Genomic DNA, 15,869 nt, shown 5'->3' with positions numbered 1-15,869 from the left:
CATCTGGAGAGGAATTGAGCCGTTCCCCATCATCTGGTGTGTGAAACCCTCATCCCCCTACCCACCAGGGAAGCCCTGGTGGTTCCACTGGGATGCGCAGGAGCTTAGGAGACCCCTAAAGACAGCACGTTCCCCTCCATAGCCCTCCGATGCTCTGGATCCTGGCACATCTTGCCTTCTCACCTCTGGGAGTGGGCAATGCCTTCAGAGCCTGATTTGGTATCAAGAGATTATTTCCTCCCAGCAAGGACAACCGCAGTTTGGCTCTTTGAGATTTATGGACAATAAAACATCCCGCACACATAAAGAAGTGCTCACGACAGCCACGTGGTGTGTCTGGCAGGGACTGCAGAGGAGGAGAAAAGTCTCCTCCTCCGCGTTGTCGTTCTGTTATCCCGGCCACCTTTCAACCTCCGGGTGTACTGTTTGCGTCCATGGAGAAGAATGGAAATGCATCTTAATGCAGCCATCCCACTAGCTGGAGGACAATCAGAGAGCTCTGATGGGGAACCAGCCCAACCAAACAATAGCCGGGAGTCTGTAGATAAATAGTCCATCAAACAGCAAATCTCTGGAGTGCAATTCATCCTTGGGTAATAAAGATTGAACACAAAGATTTCCCCCAAAGGTGACCGGCACAACTTGCACGAATTTTTCCTTTCCAAAACCACCTCCAAATGGGGGTTTTGGCTCAATGCTGCTGCATTTGCTGGTATCTGGCCCTCACAATGGGGCACTAAGAATTAAGGCATTACAAAGCCCCCAGCCTCTGCAGCTGGAAGACCCCACTGCCCTGAGGACTAAATGCATTTTTCTTCCTTCACTCCCGGGAGTAGGGGCTGCTTGAAGGGTAAGCGAGAGCTCAGGGCACTGACTCCAAGCCTGTAACATCCATGACAGATTCCTGGGACTCAGACACCGATTCTGCCCCTTGAAGCCTGGGGTGGGGCCCAGAAATATGAGTGCCCAGGTAGGCGAATCTACTCCTGAACAACAGACACACTGAGAAGTGCTGCTGCCTTAGGGGAGGATAAGGTGGAGAAGCTGCCTCCTTTGTCTGTCTTTCCAAGGCAAGAGGGCCTGAGGTCCAAGGATCAGAAGGAACAGAGGGACTGCTGCAACTCAGAGAGAATTGGACCCAGGTGTCTGCCACAGGTCGACCAGAAGCCCTGACTGCTCAGTGAAGGTGGTTGGAAGGAGGGTGGTTGATGGGCAGCCATGCTGGGGAGTTTGGGTGGGGAGATGACAGAGACTGTCTCCCCTTCAAAGGCCACCTCAAGAGGTACTGTGAAGAGAACGCTGCTAGGAATCTCCCAAGGTTGAATGCGGCTTAGGGTGATGAAGAAGAGTTTGGGATTTTGCTGAGCACCACTTGCAGAGCCCTTTGCAGGGAGAAATTGGAGACTTATGGCAGAGCACCCAGAGCAGGAGCTGCTGGAGTAAGGCCTGTGTGTCAGGGGTTGGACCATGGCAGAGCAGGCCCATCCTGGGCCTCCTGCCTCCAGGCTTTTTCCAGAGGCTTCACTAGATCTTGGAGAAGGAGCTATAGACCAGGAAGGGTAGTGGGATGTCACGCAGGTGATGCACACAGGTGACACACAGGAGATGCAAACACAGAGGGCACACGGGGGACACACACAGGTGGCACGACCAGCTGGTGCACACATGGCCCACACAGGTGGCCCACACAGGTGACACACAAGTGACACACACAGGTGACACACAAGTGGTAGACACAGATGACACAGGTGACACACAGGTGATACACACAGGTGATACACAGGTGGTGGGCACACATAGGTGGCACATACTGGCAGGTCAGCACACCCAGGGCTCTGCTTTCAGCTGCTACTTGGCTTTCTTGGAAATAGCAGCTTTCCAAGGCTATTGGAAGGCCCTGGCAAGGGAAGGCTGATAGCTCAGGAGAGCTATGCCCAGAGCTTCCGTCTGGCTCGTGATCCCTGAGCCCAAGTTGAGAAGAGTCAGCCTGAGCTCTGTTCACCTGCAATGTGTTGGGTCTTTGCCAGAATCGCTGGTAGAAGGATCCAACCTGGGGAAACCGGCCAGTCTGGATGGAAGTGCCTCTCCTGACCATCATGCCATTATCACGATGCTATCAAGGGATTCATTGGAGATGACCAGGCCCTGACCACAGACACATGGCCCCAGCCACACCCAGCCAGTGCCCGACAACTGTCCCTTTCCTCCTCTCCAGCCTTATGAAGAGTGCAGGTGAGCTTCTGCACAGGTGCACACAGTGAGGGTTCTGAGTGCAGTCACCTGTTCCTTTCTGCCCTAGCAACCTGGGACCATGAAGGGTGTGTGACTCCCAGGGTCTGGCTGCTTCTTCCTAATCTTGGGCTCCCCTCTAAGGAGCTTAGATGGGTGGTTGGGTCACTCAGCATTTTGCTTCAGTTTCTTCATCAGTAGAATAAGTGGAGTCTCAGCAGCTATCTCCACAGCCTGCTGGAGGTTTATACCATGTGACTTAAATTTACGGGGCAAAAGACAGTGTCTCACGTATGGTAAGATCCAGTAAATGTACACAGTTATCATCAAAGAGTTTTACCACTGGACCTAGAGAATTGAATTGTAGCTTCCGTATATTATGTGATTTTCCCACAGTGAAATCAGAAAATGCTTTATTTTGGTGAAGTCTTGACACCTTAGGAATGAAAAAGGCCTCACCAACATCTGCAAATGTTAATAAGCTTGCTCATTTTCTTGCAGGTTCACTGAGGCCCAGGGAGTGAGGCATGGTGGCATTGTGCGGGGGGACCACGGTGTTCCTGCGCTCGCCCCAGGACTTGGGGGGCGAAGCCGGTTGACCATCCTCTGCCGATTCCTGCGTCGTTTCCATCCTTCATTTTCTGGTGTGGGATAGGCCAGGTCTGAGTGACTTCCTACGATGAGGTTAAGGGAAGGTGGTCCATGGTCCTGGAGGAGCAATTTCTGTTAGGAAATCTCAAGACTGCAGGAAACCCACCAGTGAAAAACAACAAACAAACAAACAAACAAACAAAACCCCACATATCCTTAAAAGAGCAGACTCAGAATCCAGCGACTTGCAGCAAACTTCATGCTTGGGGTCCTTTCAAGATGACTTAAAATAGGAGGACAGGGGCTCTCAGGCTGTAGGGGCGTGAGGCTCCCTGGAGGGCTCCAGCCTCCAGTGTCTGACTCAGTGGTCTTGGGGGACCTGAGACTCTACCTTTCCGACAAGGTCCCAGGGGACGCTGCTGCTGCTGTGCCGGGCACACACTGAGGCTCTGGTCTCCATCAGCCGATTTGCTGGTGGGAGGACTGCGTGGGAGAAAGGCTGATGGAGGAGGGAGCTTTGCCAGGCCCTTCTGCAGGGAATCCTGGCTCTGCAGGGGGCTGGCAATGAAAAGACCACCACCTTTGCTCCCTTGCTGCAAAAGCCTCCCAGAGGCTCATGGGCAAGAGTTGCAGGAAACCCTGTCATTACCATGAAGGTCTTCTACCCTGATGCAAGGTGATTGGTCACATTCACCTACACGCAGTGTGCCGCCTGGCTTAGGATCCTCACCTTTCCTGTAATTCACCCACATTCCAGCATCACCTGCACTCCAGAATGTTCAATACAGCAGTTCAATTTTTAAAGCCTTACACATTCCAGCTAGCCACAAGGTCAGAAATACAGCTCAACAGGAACCTTTCTATTGCATGACACCTGGCTGTGGAGTGTTTCACAAGATGCAATTTATAATCATATACATCATTTAGAAAAAACAAAATTCAAAATATTTGTTTTCAGTGTATCGCCATCACTTGCCTGCTAGGTTTGTCATCTGCATTCTTGTGAGCTCCTTGACTTGGGCCTGGCTCCCAGGCTGGAGAAAATGAGGTGTTGAAGGAAGGAAAGAAGAAAGGAAGGGAGGCAGGAAGGCAGGAAGGAAGGGAGGGAGGAAGGAAGGAAAGAAGGAAAGAAGAGGAAGAAAGGAAGGAAGGAAAACGGAAGGAAGGAGAAATGAAGGATAGAAGGGAAGAAGGAAGGAATGAGAGAAGTAGGAAGGAAAGAAGGAAGGAGACAAGGAAGAAGGAAGGGAGGAAGGAGGAAGGGTGAAGGAAGGAAGGAAGAAAGGAAGGAAGGAAAGAAGGAAAGGAGAAATTAAGGAAAGAAGAGAAGAAGAAAGGAATGAGAGAAAGAGGAAGGAAGAAAAGAAGGAAGGGAGGGGAGAAGGAAGAAAGAAGAAGAAAGGGAGGAGGGAAGAAGGGAGAGAGGGAAGGAAGGAAGAAAGGAGAGAAGGAGAAATGAAGAAAGGAAGAGAAGAAGGAAGGAATGATAGAAGGAGGAAGAAAGGGAGAAAGAAAGAAAGAAAGAAAAAGAAAGAAAGAAAGAAAGAAAGAAAGAAAGAAAGAAAGAAAGAAAGAAAGAAAGAAGGAAGGAAAGAGGGAGGGAGGAAGGAAGGAAGGAAAGAAGGAGGGAGGGAGGGAGGAAGGAGGGAAGGAAGGAAGGAGAGAAGGAAAGAAGAAAAGGAAGGAAGGAGGGAGGGAGAGAAGGAAGGAAGGAGAGAAGGAAGGAAGGAGGGAGGGAGGGAGGAGAGGAAGGAAGGAAGGACTGAAGGAAGGAAGGAGAGAAGGGAGGAAGGAAGGGAAGAAGGAAGGAAGGACAGAAAAAAGAAGGGATGTTCACTGCCTGTCAGTTTTTCAAAGCCCACTTGTCACTGATGCTGAACAGACAAGCTCAACGTCCTGCAAATACTTGTTAACAGACGTTTCTGCTTAGCTCTGTGGCTGGTGCCAGCAGGTGAGGCTAAACAAAACCAGCAGAACCTGGTCTGGAAGTTTGGCCCAGTGCCCCTGACATCTACTTGGAGGTGCTCTTTCCCATGAGGAAACACCAGCCTTGCAGGCTTCTGGGGTGGGGATTTTGTCTCCTCATCCCAATGCCTGGTTGAGCCCCAGGTGACATTCCTGCAGAAGCTCCTGAGGCTCGGCAGGCAACTTAGGAAGGGGCTGTCCAGGCTGCGGCCCAGGTGCAGGATGTCGCATCGCTGTAAGCAGCGTGTCTGCTTGGAACATCTCTGAACCAGCATTGTGGTTACACCACCAAAAAAATCGCAAACACCAAGGCTGAGGAAGCGTGTCCATCCCAGGCTACCGGAGGACACTGTGAGTTTGGAGGTTAGAGTAACATGCTATTGATATTTCATTTGCTCTATGTCACACATAGGTAAAGCTTCCTGCATGGCATTTCAGGAATGTGTATGCAAATCTCTATTTCTCAAAATGAGCCTAAAAAGCAGAACTTACAACTGCCGTTTTGGAAACTGAGTAGAGGAAGGTGGCAGATCTTACATAATTTGCTCAAATTCACCAAACCAACATTGAAAGAGCCAGAATTAACAGTGAGCAGCTGTCGAATCCAAAGGGAATTTTTCCCCCGTGATGACACAGCCCGGGTCCCCTGGGAACCCTGGACAAGCACTGGGGGTTGCAGAGTCAGATTGGAGGGTGGACGTGAAGCCCCAGGTGGTGCCCCCTGCTGGCGAGCTTCTCCCAGGAGACGTGTGGTTGGAAAAGGGGCCTTCACCAGCTGGTGCTGCCCTAAGCCTGGGCCTGGCGAGTCTCCCTGCTTGCCATCCCAGAGGACAGTCGTGTGGCCCGGGACTGAGGAGATGGCTCCCGCCTAGGATTCCTCTCCACCTGCAGAGGGTTGGTCTCAGACCACACCACTGGGCACACAAAACCTGGCTTCCGCCTTTGAGATGCCCTTCCTCCATCATGGAAGGCCTGCCTCCTCCTTTTTTCTTTTTTCTTTTCTTTTCTTGTCCTCTCCTCTCTTCTCCTCTCCTTCTCTTCTCTCCTCTTTTTGAGATGGAGTCTCCCTCTGTGGCCCAGGCTGGAGTACAATGGTGCGATCTCAGCTCACTGCAACCTCTGCCTCCTGGGTTCAAGTGATTCCCCTGCCTCAGCCGCCCAAGTAGCTGGGATTGCAGGCACACATCACTGCATCTGGTTAAGTTTTGTATTTTTAGTAGAGACAAGGTTTGGCCATGCTGGCCAGGCTGGTCTCAAACTGCTGACCTCAGGTGATCCGCCTGCCTTGGCCTTCCAAAGTGGCAACTCCATATTTCTCCTCCTAAACCATCCCTACTTCCCTAGGGTCCATCCCTCCCACTGTCCTTCCTGTTGCTAACTGGGATATAGCATCAATGTGCCAGACTGGGCCTCTTGGCCCACATGACAGGCATGCAGAGGGCAAGAAGCTGCGACTTTGGATCACAAAAGCCGCTGAGTGCCATGGAGACCATGCAGAGGTAGCTCACTGACCCCAGCTCAGTTGCATTAGGCCAGGTCCACGCGTGAGAGGGTGAGGAGGTCTTCAGAATGGAGTCTGCCATGGCTGGCCAGAAGCAGACCTGCTGTGATGGATCTGAAAATGGCCGCATGCGCCCTCCCACTTGTGGAACTCTCCTCTGTCAACTCTGCCTCCAGACTCAGGCAGAGATGTGCCCTGGCGATGGGGTGCCAGCAACTGTAGTTCCAGCAGAATCCCAGACAGCACGTGGAGGTTCAGCTTCCCAGCCTGTCTTCTGCCTTCATCAGCACCAGGCTCCAGGCACCTGCCAGAGGATGAAGCAGGTCCCCCAAGGTGTGTCAGACAAACCTGCTGTAGTCCCACTGACGGCCACCCAACCTCCAGCCAAGATCAAAAGAACCACTTAGCCAACCCAGGGATTCATGAACTAAATAAACGTTCATTGTTTTCAGCCGCTGAGTGTGGGGCCATTTGTTCCACAGAGGTTCTGTGATCATAGATAACGGATGCACTTATCTGAGCTGATACTTGGGACCACACGCCCCGATGCCTCTCCCTCTGGGGCCAGGCTGATGATCAAGGCCACGGGAACTGTGATGCGAGATGCCTGACTCTTGGGACCCTGTGTTGCCTGCCCTGCCTGGCACGAACCATTCCCGGCGAAAGCTCTCAAGTAGTCTGCACTTATTGGAGGAAGGGAGAGGAAACTGTCTGCTAAGCCCTTCTGTTATAGATTCAGCTTGTGGAGCTGAGAGACTGGCTGCTTCCCTGCTTCATGGCTTGAGTGAACACATCGAGTGTTACTGGGGAAAGAGCTGCTGGAAGAGTGGAGCTACTTCCCTGCAGGAAACACGCATGGCACTTCCTGGGGCGAACCACACTTTCAGGGAAGAACGAATTCTGGTCCCGAATTGGGGAAGGCAGCCCCAATTTTTCTTTCTGAAATAGACTGTCTGTTCTCACCGTAAAGGCAACTATGTGACTTGACATGGTTTTTACAACCTGATGTTAAAATAATCAACACTAAGAAGACAAAATGATGCATTTGGACAGTGATGAGTCAAAAAAAGAACAAGATTGGTGGAATTAAACAAAAATCTGAAACAGAAACAGACATCCCATTATTTGAGCTACAGAAAAATCATTTCTGTAGATTTTTTAGTAAAGATTTTATCCAGTTATTTCAGGATCACGATTATTCTTAAAAATGAGACAAGCTGACAATTTAAAAAAGCTTTCTTTTAACTATTCAGTGCCAAGGGAAAATATACAAATGGCTCTATCTTAATGAGTAAAATTTATATACACTGTTAACCTTATGTGCAACCTTGCATCATTTCATGTCATCTAATGTGCATTTTTCTTTCCCACAGCTGACATTCAAAAGCACTTCTCAGAGTCCAGAAAAACATCACATAACCCTTACTTTTCCATAATCTAAAGAAAGGAGAAAGAAAGAGCAAACGTACGTTTCTCATTGACAAAAGCCATGAAGTGAAAATTCCCGTAGAATCATGATCACAGAGCATGTGCGTTCCTTTAGGTAGTGCAGGGGGAGAAGAGGGCGAGCCCCCATTAAACCTGTGAGGAAGCTTTGGTAGTCAGCATTCTCCTGGAGGGTATGCACCCCTTTCTTCCTAACAGTGTGTTGAGCACCCAGGCTGACACTGGTCTGCCTCAAAGGCCTGGTATCTGTGCGGCCAGACAGCCCAGCAGCGAGGCACCCTGGGGAGTGGTGGTTTGCAGGCATGAGGGATATCACGTCTGTGTGCCGATCACCCCTCCTCTGACTGCACCTGCTGTGGCCTTGCCTGTGAGTGACCATGAGTCCTGGCGCCCAGGCTGTCCATTTTGGCTGCATTTGACAAGTAGCCTTTCCAACAACACACTTTGCTCAGAGAAGTATTTCTTTTTTTACCCAGACCTCTGCCTCAGTCCCTGCTGAAGGTTGTTTCTTCCATTTTGCCTAAAATTTATTGCACAGGAAGGTTGACCAGCTCCTCCTTGGATGAAGAACCAGGTATCTCTGTTTGTGCCCTCACTGCAAGCCTGTGAGCGCTGAGTGGGGGCACAAATGCACACATTCATTCATTCATCCAGGAAGTGCTGACTGAGGGCCCACTGGTGCAGAACAAAGGAGAATTCTTGTCCTCAAAACATCATCCGAAATCACGTGCAGTGGAGACACACAGTGAGCTACGGGAGTATAGTAAGATGTGGGGTTAGAGATGCCACAGAGGGAGTAAATGTTTTTCACAGGAGAAGATGTTTGATTTAGCCCTTGAAGTATGTGTCTGCAAGGAAAAAATGGTATGGTAGCTTTCTCAGGCAGGGTTTGCATGAGGAAAAAGTGCTTGTGCCATGCAATAGTGAGCAAGGAACATCATCTAATTCACAGGAGAAGACATACTCTTCTCGGACATCTAAGCTAATCAACAGCTTTGAAAAAATGATGCAACCTCAGGAAGAATCCAATATATGTAAATTAAAACTACAAAAAAACATTGCTTATGGCCAAGCAGGTTAGAAGCATTTTCAAATAACACTCCATGATGGCATAATGAGATAAACTGGCTGCACTCACACACTGCCGACTCAGTCATATGGATCAGGAATTTTAAAAGGGTCTGTACCATTCAGCCTTATATCATCTGAAGACCAAGATTCATACTCCAAGACTGTCACACAGGACTGGTCATATTTGCAAAGCTGGGAAGTCCCAAGCGCTCAACACAGGAATAGAGAATACTCATGCAGGAATGATTATGTGGCTGTGAAAAATCAGACTCATGAGAAATGTTGGATGACGTGGAAAATCATGACGATATACACAGAAAGTTCTGTTACCAAAATGCATGAGTCATGTTATCGCGGCTACATAAAAGTTGTGTTTCAGGTCGCACGCCTTTAGATGTAGGTAGCAAAGTGCGACGAGTGTCTTATGCCATAGGGGGTTACGATCATCCAGAACAAGACATTTGGACATCAGTGGCCCTAAAATTAGCCCAAGTCACTTTTGCGCACTTCTGTGCTTCCTCTCTGCTGTTCCTGTTGCCCGGCCCATCCTCGGGTGTGGTCTCTTTTGCCCATGAGATGAATTCAGCATCCTGGACTCACACAGCCACATCGAGATTTTACCCAGAAAACAATCATTCTTCCTTCTCTCTTTGCTCCACATAGGTACAAATATGACATCTCTTTAAACAGCTCCCCAGGAGAGGGTCCCCTCCAGCTCAAATTTCTGTGGCCATGGTGCAATATATCCACACCAAAGCCAACCCATGGTGATGAGAAGGGACAGGATGAGGCCAACGTTGACTTTCTGATAGTGTAGAGGAGCCCCCGTTTCCAAAATGCACTGTCTCCAGTGGCCTTGGACTACCATAGCAAAACACCACAGACTGGGTGGCTTAAACAACAGACGCTCATTGTCTCAAAGTCCTGGAGGCTGGAATTCCAAGGTCAAGGTGTTGGCCAGGCTGGTTTCTCCTGAGGCCTCTCTTCTCAGCTTGCAGGTACTGTTTCCTCCCTGTTTCCTAACCTCTTGTAAGGAAACATGTCAAGCTGGATTAGGGCCACACCCTTTTGACCTCATACAGTCATGCTGGGGGTCAAGATTTTAACCCATACATTTTAGGGGAACACAATCTGGGCCAAACGAAAAGTCAATAATTTTGCTAGCAAGAACCGTGAGTAGAGAAAAATGCCATTGCATAGACCACAAACCCTGAGTCACACACCCTTGGAGTAAAAAAATACATGCCCTCCAAAACTGTAACAGTCATCCTCTCTGGAATATGGTGGCATTAGGGTTGAGTTTCATCTTCTTCTTTGTGTAGCTGGAATTTGCAGAGCAGAAGGAAGGAGTGAAGCATAGAAAGACCTCCAGACATTTTCATGTTTGCCATTAGGTATTCTCGTGAATATGAAGCTGCATGCCCAGAGTGCAGAACTTTATAAAACTGGTGAAAGAATGACTGCTGTGTAGCTGTAAAATGAACAATTCCCAGAGCTCAAGCAGAGCTGGAAGATATTTGGGTTCTGAGCAGTCAAACAAAGAAGAGCGACCTCGTTTAGCGACAGGGTATTCACCAAACACCTGGGAAAATACAATGTTTAGGAAAGATACTGTGGAGCTTATAACAAACGGAGGAGCAAAATGTGTTCCAATTACAGAACGGAAAGTGGAAATTGAAGCCTACTGTTGCAAGTTTCTTACATTAAATGCAAGGTTGTATATTAGTAGAAGATTGGTTGTGATATTTTAAATAGGCATGTTTTCCATAAAAGTATATTATTACCAAATAATGCTTATTCACATAGTGCAAGTGGTTTACATAAAAATCGGTTTGATTCACCATATTAAAACAAGAATAACAAAAAGTGGCCTCAATGAATGTGGAAAATGCATTTGATAGAATCCAACATCCATTCTTGATGAAAACTATCAGCAAACTGTGAAAAGATGGAAACTCCTCAAGCAGTGAAAGAAAACTATTAATACTGACCTTGCATATTTTGACCTTACTGAATTCACTCGTAAATTCTCTACTGTTCTTTTAAGAAAATTGTTTTTAGCCAGGCGTGGTGGCTCAAGCCTGTAATCCTATCACTTTGGGAGGCTGAGGTGGGTGGATCACCTGAGGTCAGGAGATTGAGACCAGCCTGACCAACATGGTGAAACTCCGTCTCTACTAAAAATGCAAAAAATTAGTCAGGCATTGTGATGTGTACCTGTAATCTCAGCTACTCGGGAGGCTGAGGCAGGAGAATCACTTGAACCTGTGAGGTGGACGTTGCAGTGAACTGAGATCACGCCATTTTACTCCAGCCTGGGCAACAAGAGCAAAACTCCATCTCAAAAAAAAAAAAAAAAAATTGTTTTCATTTTTCTAGGTAGTTTTAAATTTCATGTGATCGTACTATCTGATTTCAAGACTTAAGATAGCGCTACCTTCATAAGAAAATGTGTAATTTGCATAAGGGTAGACTAGTAGCCCCAGTGAACAGAATACAATGCTGAGGTAGTTCATGGAGAGCGAACACTCTTTGAGTAGCCTCTTCCAGAGGGGCTGGGAACTCTGGAAATCCACTGCTCCATAAAGGCAATCAGAACACTGTCTAGTATTGTCAAAATCAATTTTTTCAGGACTCTGTAAATTAACCACAAGCTTGCAGCAATCCTAGGAGCAATTTATCCATGATAAACGTCTGAATCTTGAAATTAAATCCAAAACATAAATAACTCATACAACTCAATAAGGAGATAAATGACCCAATAAAAAATGGTCAAAAGATTGGAACAGACACTTCAACAAAGCATGACATTAAAGTATATGCTTTAAATGAGTGCATTTTACTCTATGTAAATTATATCTCAGGCAATTGATTTTAAATTTTGATAATAAAAACTCAGCTAAATATTTGAAGAGGGGTTTGTCGAAGGAACATGCATGAATGAGCATGAGGCACCCAGAAGTGTGCTCAGTATCACTTACAGTCATGAAAGACTTGCCCTTTCATGACTCCCTTAAGGCCCCAAGGAGATAGGACTGCGTAACATCATCATGGATGCAATTTTGAAATCACATTTTTGGTGAAGATGAGAAGCAATTGAAACCCTCTTACCTTTCTGGAGAGATTAAATGTGGTACAACCACTTTGGAAAGCAGTTTGACAACTTATTATAAAGTTAAACATATATTTTTCACAAAACCCAGAAATTCCATTCATATCTTTTCTAAAAGGAAATGAAAACATACAGCCATACAATGAGCTGCACACAAATGATTATAACAGTATTATTCATAATGGTCAAAAAACTTGGAACAACTAAAAAGTCGATCAACAGATGAATTGATAGCCAAGTCTAGGTTACATATAGTAGAATAGTACTTAGCAATAAAAAGGAAGGTACCACTGATCCACCTAAAAACATGTAGCAGCCTCAAAGACATTAGGCTGAACAAAAGAATAAAGATGCAAAAATGTACATGCTGCAACATTGCTTTTATATGGAATCCTGGGGCAGTAAAACTAATCAGATGCAGAGCAAGTGAGTGCTTGCCTGGGACCTGCGGTGGGTTAATGGGATGGAGGTCATAGGGCACTTTCCACCAAAAGACACATTCAACCAAGTGAAAAGGTAACCCAGAGAATTGGAGAAAATATTTGCAAATCCTATATATGATAAGAGGTTAACATCCAGAATATATAAAGAACCCCTACAACTCAACAACAACAAAACAAACAACCTATTTAAAAATGGGCAGAAGACCTGAATAGGCATTTCTCCAAAAGAGATATACAAATCACCAATAAGCACATGAAAAGATGCTCAACATCATGAATCATTAGGGCAATGCAAATCAAAACCATGATGAGATATTGCTTCATGTCCATCAGGATGGCTATTACACACAAAACAAACAGAAACAGAACAGGAACGTTCACAAGAGTGTGCAGAAGCTGGAACCCTTGTGCACTGTCAGTGGAAATGTAAAATGGGGTAGCTGCTGTAGGAAAGAGTTCCTCAATAAATGAAAAATAGAATTGCCATATGATTCAGCCATTTCACTTCTGGGCTTGCACCCAGAAGAATTGAAAGCAAGGTCTCAAGAAATATTTGTATACTCATGTTCATAAGAGCATTATTCACAATCGTCACAAGGTGAAGCAACCTAAATGTCCGCTGACAGATGAAAGGGTAAGAAAAATACGTGGTCTACGCTATGATGGAACATTATTCAGCCTTAAAAGGAAGGAGATTCTGACACAAGCTACAACACAGATTAGAAACCTGATGTGAAACGTCAGTCACGAAATGACAAAGGCTGTATGATTCCACTTATGTGAGCTGCATGGAAGAGTCAAATTCACAGACAGAAAGTAGAATCCTGGGTGCTGGGGGCTGGGGAAGGAGCGTGGGGAGTCAGTGTTTACGGAGTACAAACTGCAGTGTGCAAGATGAAAGGAATCGTAGAGATGGGAGGTGGTGACGGTAGCACAACAAAATGTGAATATGCTTAATGCCGCCGAACCATATACTCAAAAATATTTAAGACAGTAAATGTTATGTTTTGTGTATTTCACCGAAAATACTTGTAAAAAGTTAAGAAAAAAACAAATGGAGGTAAATGGAAGCATTGAACCTAGCATTTCCCTGCAGAAAGATGCAGACAGAAAAAAGAAACAGAGATTGGCAAATTGAGGAAAAATGAGAAAAATGAGGGGTGAGGTCACCTGCCCTGGAAGTGCTCAAACTCATATGCATTTTGCCAAAGTGGAATCAGTCAGCGAGTGGACAGAAGCAACTGTGAAAGCAATTTGGAAAACAGGTACACGTAATTTTTTTCAGTGTCTTTTGCATCCCACCATCCACCTCCATAAAATATTCTAAATAACTTCTAGCGATTTGAGTACCAACTGTCCTTTAATGCTGAGGCTTTACATGGCAACCCCTACTCGGCAATTTGTGAGAAATGATGGAATAGTGTGTGGGTTGATGGTAATTAATGCCTCAGGAAATGTCTGTCCTTGGCACGAAATAGGATTCCCTCCTCATTAGCAGAGGAAGTGTAGGTTTTGTTCGGTGCTGGTGGTGCAGCTTGGTGGGTGGGCTTCAGAAGCTTTGAACCTTCCCACCTAACACCTAGAGCAGCCCTGGGGATAGATTTTGGTTTTGAAGTTGCCTCTGTCTGGGTACCCTGCATTATGGTTGCAACAAAGCTGACTTATATGTGGCTGGGCGCGGTGGCTCACGCCTGGAATCCCAGCACTCAGGGAGGCCGAGGCGGGCGGATCATGAGGTCAGGAGATCGAGACCATCCTGGCGAACACGGTGAAACCCCGTCTCTACTAAAAAATACAAAAAATTAGCCGGGCGAGGTGGCGGGCGACTGTAGTCCCAGCTACTCAGGAGGCTGAGACGGAGAATGGCCTGAACCTGGGAGGCGGAGCTTCCAGTGAGCTGAGATCGCACCATTGCACTCCAGCCTGGCAACAGAGTGAGACTCCGTCTCAAAAATAAAAAAAAGCTGACTTACATATGCTAGAAAGGATTTTGTATGTAGACTGATAGATTAAAAGAGGGACAGTGTCATTCAATTGTTGGAGGTTTTTTAAAGATACTTTGCGTTTTTCTAACTTACTTCATTATGTTTATTAAAATAGAATATAGACTATAGATGAGTACTTACTTAACAAGATGATTGCATCACTAGCCATGTTTTACATGTGTTACATTGATGGCATACGACTGTTTCATTTATTTATGTGTCCATTTAATTATTCATTTACTCACTCATCCATGCATTAATGTATCATGTGTTGATGAGATGCCTACTATATTCTAGCCCTAGGCTGGGTCCTATAGGAAATGAAAATCTCCCAGTTTAGGGAAGAATGATATTTCACAGTCACTTGTACTAGTGCTATGTGAACACAGAGAACACAGCGACCAGTCCTGTCTGGAGATCCCAGGTCCACGGGAAATGACTTCCGGGCTGGGCTTTCGAGAAAGAGGAGGGTTTGTCTGAATGGAGAAGACATGTGGGTGAGAGTAGCACATTCCAGGTAAAGAGGACAGCAAGGCCAAGGCAAAACCCAACACTCTGCAGTTTGAAAAGCAGCCAAGGTCTGGTAACCTGGACAGAGAAATTTCCCCTTGGGATACCCCTGTGACCCACTTGGGAAGCAGGAGGCTTTGCTCAGGTTCTGCTCCATTTCTCCCTGCAACGGGCAAAGGTGTCCTCCTCTTTCTCACTTGACTTCCCCCAGTCTTTGCAATTCTCTGCCCCTGAGGTTGGATCCTCCTCCTGTAATGACATGCGTCCTCTGCTTGCCATTTAATACACTCCTGGTTTCTTGGAGGGGAACTCTCGTCCCGTGGAAGCAGGCTGTGTGAGTCAGCATGGGCTGCTACTTGTAAGAATAGACACATGCTCCATACCGGTCTGGAGGCTGGATGTTCAAGACGAATATGCAAGCAGGCCCATTCCTGGTGAGGGCTGCCTCCTCACATGCCCTCCTCTGGTGGAGAGAGCTCACTTCTCTCTTCCTCTTTGTATCGAACACTAATCTCATCATGGGGGCTGTACTCTCACGAACTCATCTAACCTGTTTCAGTCCCACAGCCCCCATCTCCAAATACCTTCGCATTGGGGATTAGGGCTTCAACATAGGCATTTTGGGGAGTCACCATCAGTCCACAACCCAGCCTTAGTCTGAGGAGCAGGGAAAGAAGCTGCAGCTCTAGAACCTAAGTGGAGCGCGGTGCTAGTTTCAAACCCACTGGGCTTCTGTGTGACTTCCAAGGCAGGTTTCCATGCCGTGGTGACCACACAGCAAGCTCCCCACCACCATCTCCCTCAGAGTCTAGTGATTGCTGCACATTTAGTGGCACCCTTCCTAAATGCTGCTACCAGGAGGTGTGGCTGCTTCCCTTAGGTGGGAGTCTGGGACGCACCTCACTCACCTGAGGGTGATCGGCTTTGAAACAGCCTTTCTTTCACAGCAAAGCTGGTGGGCTTCCAGCAGCAGATGTGCCTCTGGCTTGGTGGGCAGGTCACTGCTGGTGTTAAAA

This window comes from Rhinopithecus bieti, unplaced genomic scaffold, assembly GCF_001698545.2.
Source record: "Rhinopithecus bieti isolate Rb0 unplaced genomic scaffold, ASM169854v2 scaffold_9877, whole genome shotgun sequence".
NCBI lineage: Eukaryota > Metazoa > Chordata > Mammalia > Primates > Cercopithecidae > Rhinopithecus > Rhinopithecus bieti.
The sequence above is the reverse complement of the archived record's forward strand: the minus strand, read 5'-3'. Positions refer to the sequence as shown.